The sequence below is a fragment of the Protopterus annectens genome, chromosome 9.part0 (genome assembly GCF_019279795.1).
Source record: "Protopterus annectens isolate FY-2018-M chromosome 9.part0, PAN1.0, whole genome shotgun sequence".
NCBI lineage: Eukaryota > Metazoa > Chordata > Ceratodontiformes > Protopteridae > Protopterus > Protopterus annectens.
The window spans coordinates 968108582-968127539 of record NC_056743.1 but is presented as its reverse complement, the minus strand read 5'-3'; the positions used below and the strand labels follow the sequence as shown (position 1 = coordinate 968127539).

At 42.9% G+C, this 18958-nt stretch overlaps 1 protein-coding gene across 1 annotated transcript in view; it reads right to left on the bottom strand.

Annotated features, from left to right (window-relative positions):
- Positions 1–18958, bottom strand: part of SLC39A5 (solute carrier family 39 member 5) — a 411070-nt gene that overhangs the window by 199077 nt on the left and 193035 nt on the right. The window lies entirely within an intron of this gene.

Sequence of the window (18958 nt, the reverse complement as noted above, 5' to 3'; positions counted from 1 at the left end):
AAACCTTTCTGTTGATGGTTGATGTTTCAGAAGAGGTTTAGTTCCCTAGACCAAATATTATTTTGATCCAATTTGACTTGCTGATGTGCAATAAATTCATCAGTAATGGGTCAGAGGATGCATGCCTTGTATGCCAAACACAGGTCTGTAGAATACAGAGTATAGTGACAGGGTTTTGAGTCAGTCCATGTAGGACATGTTATTTAGACCTTGTATTCTTTTATTAAGGGTATCTCTGTGGGTATTCCAGTTGTTGCATGTATCTGGACATATACATGCCAAAGGGGGCATTATATTCAATGATTGGCCTAATGAGGGCTGAGTAAAGGGGAAAATGACATCCCTAGATCTATGCACAATCCCTTTGTTTATAAGTGTGCAATATAGAAGACATTCTTACAACAATATAGACACATATTGGTCAAAAGGTAGGTCACTGCTCACATACGTTCCCAAATCCCAAACAAGTGGGTCAGCTCTTAGGGATGTATGGTCAATGCGGTAGTTCCCTGGGGTAGATGACTTTCCAAAGGATACAATAATGATTACTACTAGTAATACAGTAATATAATACATGTACATATCAGCAGTGATCATTCGAATATCTACACTTATGACAAGTTCATCTTACACAACTGTACCACCTTCTTTATATCAATCACTGCTGCAGTAGCCTTAGCTATACGGGTAGATTACCATAGCTAACTACATTTGGGAGGTGGAAACAGAGTCCAGGAACCTCTGGAGAATGGTCCTAGCAAAGCCTCAAGCTTATAGTATTTGGTAAAAGTATGTACACAGGACCAAGTACCAGCTTCTAGAAGACTTCTAGAATCCAACCCTTTCCAAAAAGCCATAGAAGAAGCCAAGGTTCTTGTAGATGGGCCTTGACCCTGCCTGGAATAGATTTGTCATGGTGAGTGTAACAATAGGTAACAGCCTTAGAGAGCCATTTACAAATAGTCTGTTTTGACACCAGTTATCCCTTCTTACCTTCACAAGAAATTAACAATTGATCCGTTGATCTGAAAGATTTAGTTCTGTCAGGATAGTACCAGAGTTGTCTGTGGAGATCCAATGTATGGAGTATCCTTTCTCCGTCATTTATAGGTTCAGGAAAGAAATGCGGAGATAGGTAGTTTGACAAAGTACAATCAGATACCACTCTAGGCATAAAAGAAGGATTAGTTCTGAAAGAAACCCTGTCCTTGTGTAAAATGAAGTAGACTTGACTCACCATAAGAACTTGCAATTTGGATACCCTCCTTGCAAAGGTCAGAGCAATACATAAAACTGTTTTCCATGTTAAGAACCTCAAGTCAGCCAGATTAGCTGGTTCAAATGGAGCAAGTGTTAGTTTTTCTAACACAAAATTCAGATTCCAAAAAGGGGCCACTGGTTTACTTGGATGACTCTTATGAAAAACCCCTTTCAAAAACATTTTGATATCAACTGTCTTGATGGGCAGACATGTTGAAATGGCTGATAAATATACCTTGATGGAAAAGTAAGAAACATCATAGGATAGTAACTCTCACAAATATTTAAAAACCAGAGAACAACTAGCCCTGCATGGGTGCTGTTGGCACCAACCAGAAAAACTTTTCCATTTGCTAATGTATGATTTTCTGGTGGCAGGCTTTCTTGCCTCCATTAGTACCTGCTGCACATCCTCAATAAACTGGTGCCTTAAAGAATTAAGACCCCCATCACCCAGGCAGTCAGATGAAGATGATTGATGTCAGAGTGTATCAAACATAATGCATATTTCATTTTTTTTAATTTTTTTGTGGTTCCACTCTCTCCAGCCATCAGGCCCCAATCTGCTAAAGGCCCATTGATTCCCACCATCCCCTGGTATCCAAGAACACCTGGATTACTTGAGAGATTCGATCTGCATCTTTTTTGTCTCATCTGGATGGTCTTCGTCTACATGTTGATTTAGCCTGATTTTGCCTGTACCATTGGCCTGCACACCAGGAGTGGAGGTTTTACTGAGATTAACGTGAGATTTCTGCTGAGATTTCTGTAGCACCAGCAACTGTGACCACTGGCCCACTGAGAGGAACCACTAACCCACAAGGCTATCTTGGCATCTGGGGGTTACAACTTTGTTTCCACTGTTTTTTCAACTGTTTCCTCCTTAGGGCTTCAATCTCACATTCCAGTAAGGTGGGCTTCCCCCTGGCAGCCTAGGCCTGACCCAACTGGACATCACCACATGCTCTTAGCCCTAAAGGGGCCTCCCTAGCAAAAGAACTGCACTTTTTGAGACAAAAAGATCTGTAACACTGCGGCTCCTCCACGGGTGCCCGCATCGCTGCCTTCACAGGGGTATTTCACTTGGCATTTTTCCCTCCCTGCCAGGAGGCCTTTACCCCCCCCCCCCACACACACACACCTATCGGCTACCTCACCCAGCCTTGATTCTTCCCTTGAGAAAGAGAACAGAAAAACAACAGTCTGTAGCCTTCCCTTGGGAACAGTTATCTCTCATGCTTGACCAGCAAGATTATTCTTTCCCTCTGCTTAACTGTCTTTTCTAAAAATGTCAGACACTACATATTTTACCTTTTAGTCTGCATAATCCCTAATAACTACTTTAAAATGGAAGTCCCTAATCTTAACAGTTGTGTTACAATTTTGTGAGTTGGAGAGTTGTTTGTAAATAAGGATGTTGGGAAGTTGGGATGTACTCTTCTGTACTCTGTGAACTCTGACAGGTTTGCTTTCTGCAGAGTCCCAAGTACAGTAAGAGCAGAAGTGACACTTGTGCATCTTCCCCTAGATGGTATTCCAGCAGCACAAGTCTACAAACACCCTCTCACTTAAAATTGGTGAGCTAGTACTGACCAATCACTGCCATCACTGCCTAGACAGTACTGATAAGTCACTACCATCATTGCCCTGCTAGTTCCTCCAGCTCCTGATATAATACCCGAACCATTGACATCTGGGTTGTAGTTAGGGCCAGAATCTCTACACTGCAGGGCCAGCCACATGCACATTAAAGTAATGCCACTACCTCAGTGGTGAAGTTCTGAGATCATATCACTTGTGGACTGTCTTAGCAACCATAGCTGATAAAGTCAATCTGAATAGTTGTGTAAAGTCTTGCCATAACAGTAGATGTCCTTCTCTTCCATGTTGCAGTATTCTTAACCTTTGGGGATTCCCCACCTAGGCGACCCTAACATCCAGCCAGTATACAAAAGACTTTTGCGACTGCATGGTATGTGTGACAGTGCACATAGCAAGGCAGGCAACGTAGGGAATAAAGGTGACATTGGCATGTACCATTCCTCAGAACTGAATGCCCCAGTCAGAACACCAGTCCAAGGATATGAGGTATATCACATCATCCAGCAAACAGCAAGTACCAAGGGGGTAGGGAGGGTGGGATAGAATACTGAAATGGGTGGTATAGCATACTGAAACATGGAAGAGAAGGACATCTATGGTTATGTTAAGATTTTACATAACTATTTTATGTCATCAGTTGCAGTATTCTTAACCTTTGGGAGAGTAACAAAGCTCATGAAAAGGAAAAGAAAGATGGAGCAGAAGAGCTTTCTATGAACCCATGCAAGATTGGCATAGCAAATCCCGCTCTGGACCTGGAGATAGTGTCCAGTTTGTAACGTTTGATGAAGGTATGGACAGAAGACCATAGGGCCACTTCCAAAATAGATGCAGTGTCCAGACCTTTGAAGAAAGCCCTTGAAGAGGCTACTGCTCTAGTGGAGTGAGCTTTCACAGAGGAAGGGAGTGCCTTCCCCAGAGAGACATAAATGAAAGAAATAGCCCTAGAGAACCAAGTAGAAATAGTCTGTTTGGAGACAGGTTTTCAAAGCACCCTAGGGTGGAAGGAAACAGTTACTCAGTTTTCCTGATAGCTTTGGTTTTGTACAGATAAAAACAGAGTTGTTTGTGCACATCCAAGGAATGAAATACCCTTTCACTAGGGTTTTTAGGGTTAGGAAAACAGGAGGGCAGATGAATAGATTGGTTTAGGGGCATGTCATTAACTACCTTGAGCATAAAAGAAGAGTTAGTAAGGAGGGATACCCTGTTCTTGTGGAAAATGAGAAAGGTTGGCAAGCCATAAGGGCTTGGAGTTCAGAAACTCTTTTGGCAGAAGTGATGGCTACTAACAGAATTGTTTTCCAAGCACAAGATTTTAAGGAAGCTGAAGCTGCAGGCTCAAAAGGAGCCTGAGTGAGCTTTTCTAGGACAAAATTTAGATCCCAGGGAGGAAGAATATGTTTTCTGGGAGGTCTAATGTGAAGGATGCCTTTGAGGAAGAGCTTAACTTCTGACCTGGAAGCTAGAGAAGATAAAGGCAGACATGATGAAATGGCTTATACATGGGGTTTAACAGGGCCAACCCAGCCTTAAGTAGGTCACACAAACAGGAAAAACACTGGAATGTCCACTGAAAATGGATCTAGGGCTTTCTTTAGACACCAGATGGAGAACCTGTTCCATTTGGATAAATAGGATCTCATAGTGTTGGGTTTCCTGGCCTTCTGCAGGACTACAAGCACATCCTTAGAAAAAAAGGTGTAGGAAAGGGATCAAAAGCCTATCACCCACAGAGATAGATTCAGGGAAGTCAGATGTGGATGAATAAGCGACCCCTTGCCTTGTGTAAGAAGATCCACCCCGTGTAGTAACTTGTGGTGACTGCCCTTTGTTAAATGCAGAAGAGGAGGGAATCAGTGCTGTTTTGGGCAAAAAGGGGTCACCAGCAAGATTTTTGACTTTTCCTGCTGTATCTTCAGTAGGACCTTTTGGATGAGTGGGAAGGGGGAAATGTATAAAGAAACATCCCCTTTCATGAGAAGGATAGGGCATCCACCTTCCATACCAGAAGGTCTGGAACAAAACTTTGGAAGTTGTCTGTTCATTGGGGAGGTAAATAGGTCTATTTGAGGAGTACCACACTGGTGGAGAATATCCTAAAACACATCCCTATGAAGCATCCATTCATGGGCTTGTGTCAAGGACCTGCTGAGAGTGCCATCACATTTTGAGCTGAAAGAATATAAACTGCTTGCAATGAAACCTTCACTTGAGAGGCAAACTCCTAGGCCTGAAGGGCCAACCTGCAAAGCAGGTAAGACTTTGTGCCCCCTGTTTGTTCACACATCATAGAACTGTAGTGTCTCTAAAAATCTTCAGGGATCCTGAGAATAGGGATCAGAGAAAGGCTTGAAGGGCCAGGATCAAAGCCCTCCTTTCTTAGACATTAATATGTTGCTTCTTGGTTGAGGGAGACCAAAGACTCTGGACTTTTAGTCGATCCAGAGTTGCTCGCCGTCTGAGGCATCTGTGCAGAGTTCCTGAACTAGGGTTGACTGTTGAAATGAAAAGCCCTGGGTTCAGCTGAATTTGTTGAACCCACCATTGAATTACTTTCTTTATGCACAGGAGAATTGGGAGTATAAATTCCAGGGGATGGGGATGCTGACTCCAAAGTGTTCGTCAAAACCATTGGATTTTCCACATGTGAAGTCTGGCTTGGGGTAGCATGGGAATCAGTGATGCCATGAACCCTAGTATGCCCAAGTACTCCCTGGCAGAGATGGAGGTTAAGGGGAGTAGGTTGTGGAAGTAGTTGAGCAGACTTTACACTTTTGAAGAGGGATGAAAGCTATCATCTGATCTGTTCTTAGTCTGCATCCTAGAAAAATCTTATCCTGGGAAAGATTGAAAGAGGACTTGCTGGAGTTTATGGTGAATCTCAGGCCTCGTAACAGGAGAAATAGTGAAGGCTAGGTTTTCTTTTAGAGTGTCTGGGTAGGCTGCTTGGATTAGCAGGTCATTGGAGCCTGCAGAAGGCAATGACAGGAGCTAAGCATTTTGTGAATACCCTTAGTGCCATAGAGAGTCCATAGGGAAAAGAACAGAACTGAAAATGAGAGGAAGCAACAGAAAAGCGTAAAAACTTCCTGTATCATCATTGAATGGGGATATACAGGTACGCAGCCTTAAAGTCCAGAGCGACTAGAAAGGCCTGGGGAGCAGGAGAGGTGAGAGCATTTGTAGAGAGAGCATACAAAAGGTTGGCACTTTGAGTAAAAGGTTGAGATGTGAGAGGTCTATAATTGGTCTCCTAGGACTCTTTTCTGGGAACTAGGAACATTCTTGAGTAAAACTCTCTTCCATTTTGTAGAGGTGGAACTTCTTGAAAAGTTCCTTGATTTAGCAAGTCTTGTAGGATTTGTGGGAACAGATAAATCTGATCCTGGGGAGGGTGTGGAATGCCCATGAAGGGAGGAACAGATTTCCATACCATGTAACAGACATTTTGGATAACGGTAAGGACCCACTGGATGGTGGAGATACTTGTCCAAGAGGGAAGAGAAGAAGAAAGGCTCTGGGAAAGGGGGATGTTTGAGAGGTTTGCCAGGAAGTCACAGACTACCTGGCCTGTCTTGAAAGTTGGGCTTTTGGGCAGGGGTTTACTGGGGTCTGAAGATCCCTGTCTATGAACCGCTTTCTTATGGGAAGGAGGGCAACAACTGTGTTGTTTCCTTCTGACAAATTGTGTCTTGGAAGGGTCATTTCTGTGATATTTAGGGACTGGGGGCACACAGAGGTGTTTCAGTTCCTTAAGCTCTTTCCCTCTGTCATGCAGGGAATTGAACAGGGCTTCAGCTTCAGCACCAAAAACGGCATCATTGTCCAGAGGGGCATCTATAACGTCAGTCTTAATATCATCGGCAAAGGCTGGAGTCACAACCATGAGTACCTTAAGTACAGAACCTGAAGCCACTGACCTTGCTGATACCTCAGCTGCATCATAACTGCATTTAATAGAGTGTCTCAGTACCTGGGCTGAGGTAGACAGTAGAGAGGCAAGCTGTGCCTTGACTGGAGCATCAGGAATGTCTGATAACAGGAAAGCAAGGCCAGGACATATTTTGACATGTGGGTCTGGTAGTTAATGGCTCTGAAAGTCAGGGTAGGAGAGGTATACACTTTTTTCCCAACCTTTCCATCATTTTACTATCCTTATCAGAAGGGAGCAGATTGGTATAGGGAAGCAATTTGGAAGGTTTGCTTGCAGAGAGATTGGTAACTACAGGGTCTGCAGCAGGACATTTGAAAGGAACTTAGTATCCATCATGGATCTTATAGAATCTGAAAGACCTTTGGGGGTTGAGAATCTGGACTCAGACACTGAGACAAAGCCATCCAGAAAGGCAGGGAGAACAGGAGGGATGGCCGAGGGAGAGAAGAACTCATCTGCAACAGGTCGTAATATCTCTTTTTAACTTCAGATACTTGACTACTTTCTCATTTGAAATGATCTCTCATCCTGGAAATAGTTTCTCCAAAGGACAAATCTGCCTCAGGAGAATCCCCACTGTTGGAATCTAATTCGGGGAAACATAACCCAGGGGAGACTCAATATGGGAAGTGTAGATCAATGATTCATCAGATGAAGAAGAATCTTCCTCACCAGAGGCCAGCTGTTCTACCCCAGATCTCCTGGGAGTGGGGGAAGGGACAGAGATAGGTGGAAAGGCTGAGGATGGATTTAAAGCCATGAAGGCATTCTAAATTCCCTGTGAGAAGGCCTGCCAATCAGGAGAAGGATCCAGCAAAGAGGAAACATGTTTCTGTGTATGCTTCTTTTTACCAGAAAGATCCACCCTAGGATGTGAAGAAATAGCCGACATATGACTAGGCTTTGTGTCTGGTGAAGGGATAGCTAAAGATGGGGGAGCTAGAGGAAGACAACTCGGGACATCCGAGATAGTGGGCAGTGATTCACCCTGAATGGACATCTGTGTTGCCTCTGCGGACATGATAGTGGCACCCTCCTAAACAGCTTCCGAAATGGTACCCGTTACAGGCTGGGAACCAGGGATCAAATGTATCTCCGGAACTTCACTGGTCTCTAGAGGAACATCTGAATCCAGAGACACAGCTGAAGATTCGGGCCTGACCTTTTTGGCCTTCGGTGGCTCATGGGATGGACCAAAGATTCCTTCCGTACCTAAAGCTAACCTTTTCAGACTTTGGTTCTTGAGGTAAATGTTCAGAGCTGACAAACTACTATGAAGGGTCTTGGGGATGAATGCCTGGCAAATTATGCAAGACTTGTAATCATGCTTGGACCATAGGCAAAACAAACACTGATTGTGGCGGTCTGTGTTGGGAATCTGATGTCCACAACTACACGTGCCTTTCCTAGATGACATCAACCTCAAAAATATGCAGCAGAAAAAGAAAAAACAATGAGTTTTCCCCAACGGGACACATCTAAAAACACTCAGCGATCAGATGAATGATAGAAGCTGTTATTCAGACTGGTGGCACAGTAGTTCTGAGGAGTGGTACATGCAGATGTCACTTTTTTGGCCTACATTGCCTGCCTTACTATGTGCAGCATTGCACATACCATGTAGTAGCAAAAGTCTTTTGTATATTAGCTGGACATTTGGGTCGCCTAGGTGGGGTATCCGCAAAGGTTAAGAATACTGCAACATAGGAATAGAAGGACATCAAACAGCAGTCTTCAAGGAGACTTAGTGGGTTAAATTAAATGAAAAAAATCAAGCTGTCAGAAGGACTGAAGGTGTTAATAAGCCTTTCCCTGAGGGGGATGCACTATTGTGACACATATGTTGGTAAACTTACTAAAATGATGCTGGAGGTTACTATTTAAATACAGCCTTAATTTTTGTTCATTTAGTGATGCCTACTTCATTATCATAGGGTTGTTTCAGGGACCAAGGAAGCTTTAGGCAGTGCAGAAAGAAGGAATACACTTTGCTAGGTGACAATGACAGCATAGCAAGAAATGAGCAAGAAAATCAGAAATGCTTTTTTTGTACTGGTAGCCCGACATGATAAACATGCTGCACAGAAGGACTCCATTGCATTGTATGAATAAGTAGAATGATTTCTCAGATTCCATCCATTATGGTCAGCATGGCAAAAGGAAGGCTTATTATTATTATTTGTTTGTTTTCAGTAGATAAGCAAGACGGACCAAGACAGCCTTTTTCAAGCACAACCTAGTTACAATTAGAAAACAATTTAAAAAGCATTACTATTCAAACTAAAATACAAATGTGTATTGTTATTGTTGATCCTGGAGGAATAAATGAGGGGGATCCATGAACAGGAATACATGAAACAATACAAGCTGGACAAAAGGAGTGGGGCAGAGATGCCAGTGTGCTGCTTGGGAGATGGGGAAGCTTTGGGGGTGGCAAAGAATATGTGGACAACAAGAGAATAGGGCACTTCTAGGGAGAATCTGGGAACAAGATAAGGTAGTTGATTGACTAGTCAGGTAAGAAATGGTGGGGGGGCATAGGAAGATGAGGCATTAGCAGACATGATTGGATGGAAAAAGCAAGGAATGAGACAGGCAGAGGATATGTGGACTTGTACAGAGGTTATTAGAGAAATACTAGCAAGTGGGATGACACAGAGGAATGTGAGTGGGAGAAACTGGAAGATGCAGCCACGAAAGGAAGTACAAGCAGGCGGAAGCTAAGATAGAAGGGCAGTTGCAGGCAGCAATGACAGGTAATGAAGGAGAGACAGCGCCATCCAAGCAGGAACCAACACCGCAAGGAGAGCAGTAGGAGGAAAGTGGGCAGAAGGGACCCTTAGCCAGATGAGAAGGGCAAAAGGGAAATAAATGGGCAGAGGGATTGTACTAAGCAGAGAGAGACAGGAAGGAAATTGGTGCATCTCAAGAGGAATTCAATAGTCAGAGAGTGAGGAGGCTATGGGTGGAACTGAAGGGAAAAGGGTGCAGATAGGAAGGTAGTGACATGGAACAAATGAGAGCCGCTGTGGGGACAGAGAAGAGGATGTTGATGACTGGAGACTCATTCACTAGGGGGATCAAGAGTAACTGGTAAGACAGGAAGGAGATTGCAGGTTATAGTGAAACTGATTTTAGAGCTTAGACTTTGTAAGCTATGAAAGGAAGTGGCCAAGGTGGTCAACAAAAGGGAGATATGGACATGTGGTGCACAGAAGTACCAATTTTCTATCAGTGAAAACATTTAAGATAGTAGAAAGTAAGGCCAGATTGATAGCAAGAGGAAACCAGGATAAGACGATGGAGGAAGCATTCACTGAAATGTTGCTTAAGTTGGCAACTAGCACACTAAAGGGAGAGGATATTACAAAGTATAATGATTTGATATGACAAGGAAGAAGGGCTTGTGACTGGGAGAAGGATGGGGATACTTGGCAGAGAACCAGTTCTGTGCTGTGGAGAAGGCCCATCTTAGACCAAGAAAGACAGTGGTGCTTAAAGCTCTGTTAGAATGATACATCTCAGTGACTGGACCTTCAAGCTTAGAAAGAAGTCAGGGGGTTTGTCATAGAAAAAGGTGTGAAAGGGACTGAGGAAGTAGAATTAAGGGGAAAAGCAGAGAACATAGCAGATGAGCAAACATGAGTGACCTGGAGTACAGCTATGAAGTATTATTATCCAGTGGAAGAAGTCTGTGCAGGAAGGTACTACAAACAGTAATGTAGGATACGAGAAAAAGGCAGACATTGCTGGACTCGTAGAAACATGGATTAGTGACGGGAAGGGGTGACGCATGGAGCTTCCTTGGTTATAGGTTGTTTGGAAATGACAGAGAAAAGAGAGATGGAGGGAGGAAAAGTAGCAATATAGACACAGCAATATATAAGGTCTGATGTCAGAGAGGAGAAAGATGATGAGGAAGATTGCCTTTGTGAAGGGTTGAAGGAGCTAGCAGCATTAGAATATATGGTAAGTATCATGGATGTTAGGGTGGATGAATGGGGGAGTGCTGATGAAGCCCCCAGTCTCACCAAGGGGAGCTGGATGACATGCTAAATAACATAAAGCAGTAGTATAGAATGAAGAGGGTTATAAACATGGGGAGGCAGAATCTAGTAAGAGCAGAAAGTACAGTCGTGCAAGTTAGTTGTGTAAGTGTCTGTCAGTTGAATTAAAGGATTAAGGAGCTGTTAACAGTTGTTTCCTGTGGTCAAGTGGTGCAAGGTTTGATTCCCTTCAGCTTCCATTGCCTAATTGTGTGACTCTGAGCAATTCACTTAACCAAACACTGCTCCTAGGCTGAGTCTGAAAATGGTCTATTGAGATCAGAGCTATACCCCAGAAAACAAATACAAATAAGCAAATAAATTAAGTAAGGGAACTTACTATTACAGTAGGTGTTTGAATGATCACTGCTGCAGTAGCCTTTAGATATATGGGTGATATCTTGTATAAGATATAACAGTCTGCCAGCTTCCAAAGCTTCAGGGCACCTTTCTCACTCCCAAAACATTAGTAAGCTTGAGCTGATATTCTTTGTGTTTCACTGTTGCAGTCATCACATTTGGGTTATCCCTGCCAGGGTAGCCCACGGCTGGCCCGAATACCAGAGGCTTAGTATTTCTGTGTCAGCTGCTGTCGCTTCAGGACTGACGTCAGGTCATCAGTAGTATAAAGTAAGGCAGCTGATGCCATTACATCAGCCTTTCTTGCCGTGATGCCCAAAGCAGAAGCAGTTCGCACAAGTGCCAGTCAGCCGCTATCCGAGTTTCGTCTACCGAATTAAAGTTGAAGTCTTCTAAAACTAAGTACCCCATTGGGGATCCTTTTTTCTTGCACTGACCGATGTCAGAAAATGTTAATAATTGTCTTGCCTGTGGAAAGGAAATACCACACCGAGACTTTCATTCTTACTGCATTACTTGTTTATGCCCAGACCACAACGTCCCCCATTGTCGGTTTTGTGCTTTGTTCAACGCCAGAACTATCCGTCATCAGGCCCTTATTTTAGCTAGATATTTTCGTTTACAGTCCTTGAATTCCGATATGGCTTTAGTAAGCAATCTGACAGCAGATCTTCTGAATAAAGATAAAGACAGAGACAGACTGCACAGATCCAAACCTATCGACGATGCTTACGTTAAGCTAGTCATCAGTTCTCCGGTCCTCAGTGAGGTGCTTTCGCAGCCCCTGATGGCCGCTTCTTTGGATTTGCAGGCTGCTACCGAGCCCCTTTCAGAGTCTAGTATGCCGCAAAGCTCTTCTTCGACTAAGGATCCTGTGGTCGTCTCTACCTTGGATGTGTCTGGAGCCTCTGAGCAGGCACCGGCTTCTGAGGAAGTCCTTCAGACTAACGATTCTCGACACAAACTAGGACTGCAACAGTGAATACACTCAAAGATCTAAATTTATGGTAAGTGTACACAACTGTACTATGTTCTTCGTGTTTCACTGTTGCAGTCATCCCATTTAGGTAAGAACTCACAGTGACTCACCTCCCCCACCCCCTCCCTCTGCCCACCTTCACTTATTCCTAGGAGGAAAATTCTCCTTTCATGCAAGAACCTGGGCCATCATTATCAATGACCACTGGGTTCTCAGCATACTGTCTCAGGGATACAAATTTTCCTTTCACACCCTTCCAACCCCTAAAGGGTTCCCAGATTTACCTCCAAACCAGTGAGCAGAGGGTCAAAAGCAAATCCTTTCCCTGCTTTCTATGAGGGCAGTAGAGGACGTTCTTGCAGAACAGATAGGCCAAGGTTTCTATACTCCAGACTTTTTCTGGTGCCCAGAAAAGAGGGCATTTGGTTCCCCATCCCCTATGTATTAATTCTAAATACCTTCCTGGTGATCCCAAAATTCAAAATGCTCACCCTCCAGCAGCTGCTACCTATGCTCTCCAAGGACGCTTGGCTAGCCACCCTAGATCTAAAGGAGGCCTACCTCCACATTCCTATCAGGGAATCATGCAGGAAATATCTCCGTTTCAGGGCAGGCTCTCAACACTTTCAGTTCTCAGTGCTTCCCTTTGGCTAATCTACTGTTCCCAGAGTTTTCACAATATGTCTGGCTCCGGCCATTGCCTTTTGCAGACAAAGGAATATCCAGATTTACCCATATTTAGATGACTGTCTTATTCAGGCAGACAGCCAGGAAAAGCTGCTCAAGCACCTGGCCTTTGTAAAGACCCTATTAACTTCCCTAGGGTACACAATCAACAAAAAGGAATCAAAACAGGTGCCCCCAAAGGATTATCTTCCTGGGAGCAAGCTTGGACACAGCATCCCAGATGGCATTCCTTACACCAGAAAAACAAATTTTCCTGACAGCCTACTTCTCTCAACTAGCCACCAGACTCCAGTTGTCTGCAAGGAAGATCCTACAAGCTCTAGGGTTCATGGCATCTTGCATACTATTCATTCCATATACCAGACTGCATATGAGGAAACTTCAATGGTACCTAAAAAGCCTTTGGTGTCAACACTCTCAAGACCTGGACACTCTTATACCTATAATTCCTTGTCTCAGAAAATATTTTCTTTGGTGGGCAACAGCATGCTCCCACAACAAGGGACTACCTTTCTCACCACCCCCTGCCACCCAGGCACACCTGGATGGAAAGTGCATACAAGGCGAATGCAGCCTGCAGCAAATCCCTCTGCACATCAATCAAAAAGAGATGATGGGTGTCCAGCATGCCTTGATAGCTTTCAAGCCCCTTCTCTCCCTAGGGGCTCTCCTGATTAAAACAGACAACACCACTGTGATGTGGTACATCAACAAGTAGGGAGGGACTCACTCCTACCCTCTATGCAGGCTGGCCATGACCCTTTGGCACATAGCCTCTGCCATGCAACTGCACCTTTAGCACAATTCCTACCAGGTTCTCTCAATTCTCTGGCAAACCAATTAAGCAGAAATCTTCTGGACCCACATGAGTGGCAGCTCAACAGAAGAACCTTCACCCTAATAACTCAGAAATGGGGCACCCCGAAGGTTGACCTTTTTGCCTCTCACACCAACCATCAGCTCAGCAAATTCTGCACCAAGGAGCATCACTGCACGGCTTGGAAAGTGGATGCCCTGTCCTTCCCCTGGGTCAATCTATCGGTCTATGCCTTTCTTCCACTACCTCTCATCCCCAAGGTAATGCTCAAAATAAAAGAAGAAAAATAAAGGACAGTTCTTATAGCTCCAGACTGGCCTCACCAGCACTGGCACCCCTTGCTGCGCAGCCTGTTCCCACTGCCACCTTGGCATCTTCCTCAGATTCCAAATCTCATGAGCCAGAGGGAAGGGGAATTCATGCATCCCCAATTGCAGGCACTCAATTTGGCAGCTTGGTTTACTCCGTAACCTCGGATCAATCTGCCAACCTCAGTAAACAGGTTCTAGATGTTATACGTGAGGCCAGATGCCCTAGCACTAGAAAGTCTTATGCTGACAAATGGAAAAGGTTCTGCACCTGGATCCAGGCTAAGGGAGCCAATACAGCACAGCCCTCCCTCCCTCTCATCCTGGATTACTTAGCTGACCTACTACACAGTGGCCTCTCTTTCTCCTCTATAAAAATTCATGCCTCTGCTATCTCTGCTCATTTCCCCACTGAGCAGACCCTTTTCTCACACCCTTTGATCAAACAGTTCCTAAGAGGGGCTAGCAACTTGAGGCCACCTAGAAGAGCACCAATCCCAGCTTGGGACCTTAACTTTGTGTTGGAAAAGCTCATCCTGCCCCCTTTCGAACCAGCTTCTTCTGCAGAGCTAAAATTTATCTCCTGGAAGACAGCTTTCCTTCTGGCCATCACTTCAGCCAGAAGAATCTCCGAGCTACAAGCAGTCATGGCTGTGAAACCCTTCACCATCTTCCATGCGGACAGGGTATCCCTCAGAACTAACCCATCCTTTATGCCCAAGGTGGTGTCCAGTGTGGCTCTCAACCAATCCATTCATTTGCCCACCTTTTTTCCTAATCCCCAGTACAAGGGGGAAAGGATCCTGCACTCTGTAAATGTGCACAGACAGCTCAGATTCTATCTAGATAGGACTAAATCCTTCAGAAAGTCTGATCAATTCTGGTTAGCTTAGCTACAGGGACAGAAGGCAAAGCCATCTCTAAACAAACCATCTCCAAATGGATAGCTCACTGCATCAATTTCTGCTACAAACAGCATGGAAAGCCTCCCCCAAGGGGGTCAGGATGCAATCCACCAGAGCAGCCTCCACCTCTGCAGCTTTCCTCAGAGGAGTCCCCACCAGGGACATCCTGGAGGCTGCCACCTGGATATCTGTTCACACTTTTACCAAACATTACCACTTGCCTCTCTTCTCCAAATCTAGGGCAGGGTTTTCCTCTGCAGTCTTGCAGAGCATCCTAGCCAGCCCTGAGTTTCCTTGACTGCCTCCATCCAATTCCTCAGCTTTGGGAATCAACCCAAATGTGCTGACTGCAACAGTGAAACAGGAAGAACATAGTACAGTTGTGTACACTTAGCATAAATGTAGATGTTCGAGTGTATTCACTGTTGCAGTCCTGGTTTCCCTCTCTCCATCCCCCTTTCTTCTCTTTCCTTACAAGGGACATATTGGTATTTACTTTCTACTGGTGGGGTTCTTCCACCAGAACCTGGCTCCTACTTGGGGGCTCCTGATAGGTTAGGGCAAGAAAAACTGATGTAACAGCATAGGCTTCCTTACTTTAGACTACTGATGACCTGATATCAGTCCTGAAGCGACAGCAACTGACGCAGAAATACTAAGCCTCTGGTATTCAGGTCAGCCGAGGGCTACTCTGGCAGGTATAACCCAAATGTGATGACTGCAACAGTGAATACACCTGAACATCTACATTTATGGTAAGTGTACACAACAACTGTACTTTATCATTGGTGACCTTCAGAAAAGTGCAGGCAATGGAACAGGAGGGATATTACCAGAAACTACAATAACCAGAGCCCTTATATCACTGGAGTCCACTAGAAAAGTGCATGGAGTGGCAAGGCAGGAATATGACCAGAATATACATGAAACAGCTCACCAATGAAAACCACCAGAAATGTGCATGGAATGGAGGGGGAAGGGTATGACCACAGACTACAGGGGCCGCAGCTCTTCTCACTGGAGATCAGAAGAGGCAAAAAGACATGCTATGGATGCAAAAGATCACATTAGGGTAATAACAGGTTCATCTTAAGTAAGAGCAGGCCAAGGCAGGTAAATATAGGGATTAACTTCTCCTCAGATCTCTGAAATGGCTTCTTCATAGAGAGTGAGTGAACTTACGGAAATGACTATATGATGAGGTGGTAGAGAGGAAATCCACAGAGACATTCATAAACACAGTAGTAGTGAGGTGGAAACAGGATGGAAGAGAAATAGAATGTTAAGTTTACTTAAATGTTAGACAAGATAGGCTTAATGTGTCTCTCTGTGATCAAAGAAAATGCCATGTAGCAGTTAAAATAAATGTATAAATAGAACTACAATTTACAAATCAAATTCAGCATGATTCACTTGTAATAAAGTCAGTGAAGCAGTACATTTATTAAATGGATGTAAAGACCTAATACAGAAACTAAGTTCTATAAAATGGGACCTTGAAAAGAAAAATCTTTATTTAGTACTGATTAAAGAATTACCACACAGTAAGGGAAAAATGAATGCATGACTACTAAGCAGTAAGGTATACTCAGATGCCTGATCCGCCAATGCTCACAGATTGACAAAAAAATCAGGAAAAATCCATGCTGCCATATATGGGGACTCTACCACTCTACTCTCTGCAGGCCTAAACTATATTATAATAATTTCAAGGTCACTGCATGTTATGGAGAGTTAAATTACACAGTATCTGCAACCTTGGTCAACAAAACTTAACCTTTAGCAGTGGACATAGTTCAGCAATGTCTACAGGACTGAAAAATGCTACATCAGCCAGGTGGATATTGATTAATAGTCGTATGATTACTGGACATCCAAGATTACTGCAGACTGACCGACAGCTTAAGTCCAACTCGCCTGATTTGAAAACAGAAAGAGAAATAAAAGCCAGTGATATTGTCAGCTTTGGTAAAATTCATTAACTGGTTAGTAAGCACACACCTGGATATCAGCAAAAAAAAAGAAATTTGGAGAATCTGAAAGAAAATCAACTAGAAAAGCTGAAGAGAAAACACTGACTGGGAAGAATTCTATAGTTGTTAAGCAAAAAGCATTTCAAACTTCAGCTTTGGTACAAGAGATGACTTCCAGTAATTTAGAAGAAAAAATAAATCTGATGTATTCAAATGTTATTAAAATAAATGGAACATAGCAGGAATATATCAACTCAAATAACAAAGGGACTGAAAAAAAGAAGGAGCTTCAACTAGCTACCTAGACAAAATGATAAAACTGCAAAAATCAGAGGTTCAAATGAAGAATAGACTGGCTGAGAATAAGGCTAGAGTAGAGCTAGAAGGCATGAGTGCACAGAGAAAACCTGAGATTTTCTGTTGTACCAGAGAAACTAGAAGGAACAGATTGCAGAAATTTTTTGAAAGTACAAATAAGCAACTGGACTGGTGTTCCACAGCTAGAATTGTTAATTTGAAAGGGCACATCGAATGTACGCTCCAAACATGGCCACGAGAAAACAGCTAAGACCAATATTAGTAAAGATGCAATCATACCACCAGAAAAAGTTGATCCTGACAAAACTGTGGCAGAAACCAAACATATTAGAAATTAGAGACAGCAGAGTGTTTGTGGGAAATGATTATTCACTGTATTCCAGGCAGAAGAGAAGAACATTTATCCCTGGAATCGGGTACCCTCAAGAGGCGGGTGTGAGATTCAATCAGCTATATACAGCTGTCTTATAAATATTTTTCCTACAGGATCAAAGGCATTTATGGATACAGAACAAAGTAAGGAGGAAATAAAATTATCTGACAAAAAGTGATCAAGCAAGAAGGGTACTCCGATTATCATTATTCTGATAATAAAGTTCATAGAGAGACATTGCCAGCAAAATCTTCTCCATTGTTCCAAAAGAAAATGCTCAAGAGACGGGCAAACAGCTCAGGACTTGACTAGAACAAGTACTAACTTGGACATGAACCAGAGTCTGGTGTTGGGAGATTGAGATGATCAAGAAGACCACCAATACTGAAATTAGTAAATAAATGTCATTCTGTAAAGCATCAATTACATTTGTGAAATATCACTTTCCAAGAAAAGTGCTGAGAAAGACAGGACATTTCTTGACTTTATTAAACTTTTAGGAGGTCTGTAAAGCATACACCCCACTTTATGTCATTAATGTTTAGAAAAACATGAAACAGAAAAGAGCAGTAATCAAGTAAAACAAATTTGTTCTCATTAGTATTTGTATAAAACTTTTCATGATATAAACTGCATGTGCTTTGTAAAGCAGTTTTGGATAGTGTGCTATCAGGGGTACTTTAAAAGTGTTTTTTTAATGACTGATATACATGTTAAAATATTAAACAAGCACTTCTTAGTTGTAAGAAACATAGGCTTTACACTATGATAAGATAAAGGCTGGACAGAAGCAAATTTAAATTAGTATAATGCTATGACCTTGGATTTGTGGGTAGGGTTTAAAAGTGTACTAATTATATTGTATGTAGAATTAAGATAATTTCCCTTTTATGATAGTGGATATCTAGATTAATGTCCTTGGCTTAAGTTACAAACATTTTTATGTAAGCAAATTAGTTTGAAAAATAAGGAAGAGATGAAAGGCATGAAAAATGCAAAGTTTCTTTAATCTGAAAATGTATTAGATTGTTTTTTTTTTCCATTAGCAAATACTCTCAGAGGGAAACAAAGTATACAACTGAAGGCAGTTGGGAGTTCGGTACATTGTGTTCTGAGTGAAATTTACAAAGATTCCCTTCATGCACCTGCAAAGTTGTTAGCTGTTTTTTTTTTCTCTCACTGTTGACTACTTTTACATGGAATTGAGCTGTCTACAGGTGAGAGGAATTAATCCTGAGAGTTCTGATCATTCTTTGCTGAGGGAAATGCAAAATGTAAAGGTACAATGGCAAGCAGTTCATGAAAAATAAAGTTTGAAACTATGATAAAGTGAATAAGAGATGGCCACCTCAATATCAGCTTTACTACTTTAATAAATTTAATAAAACAGTGC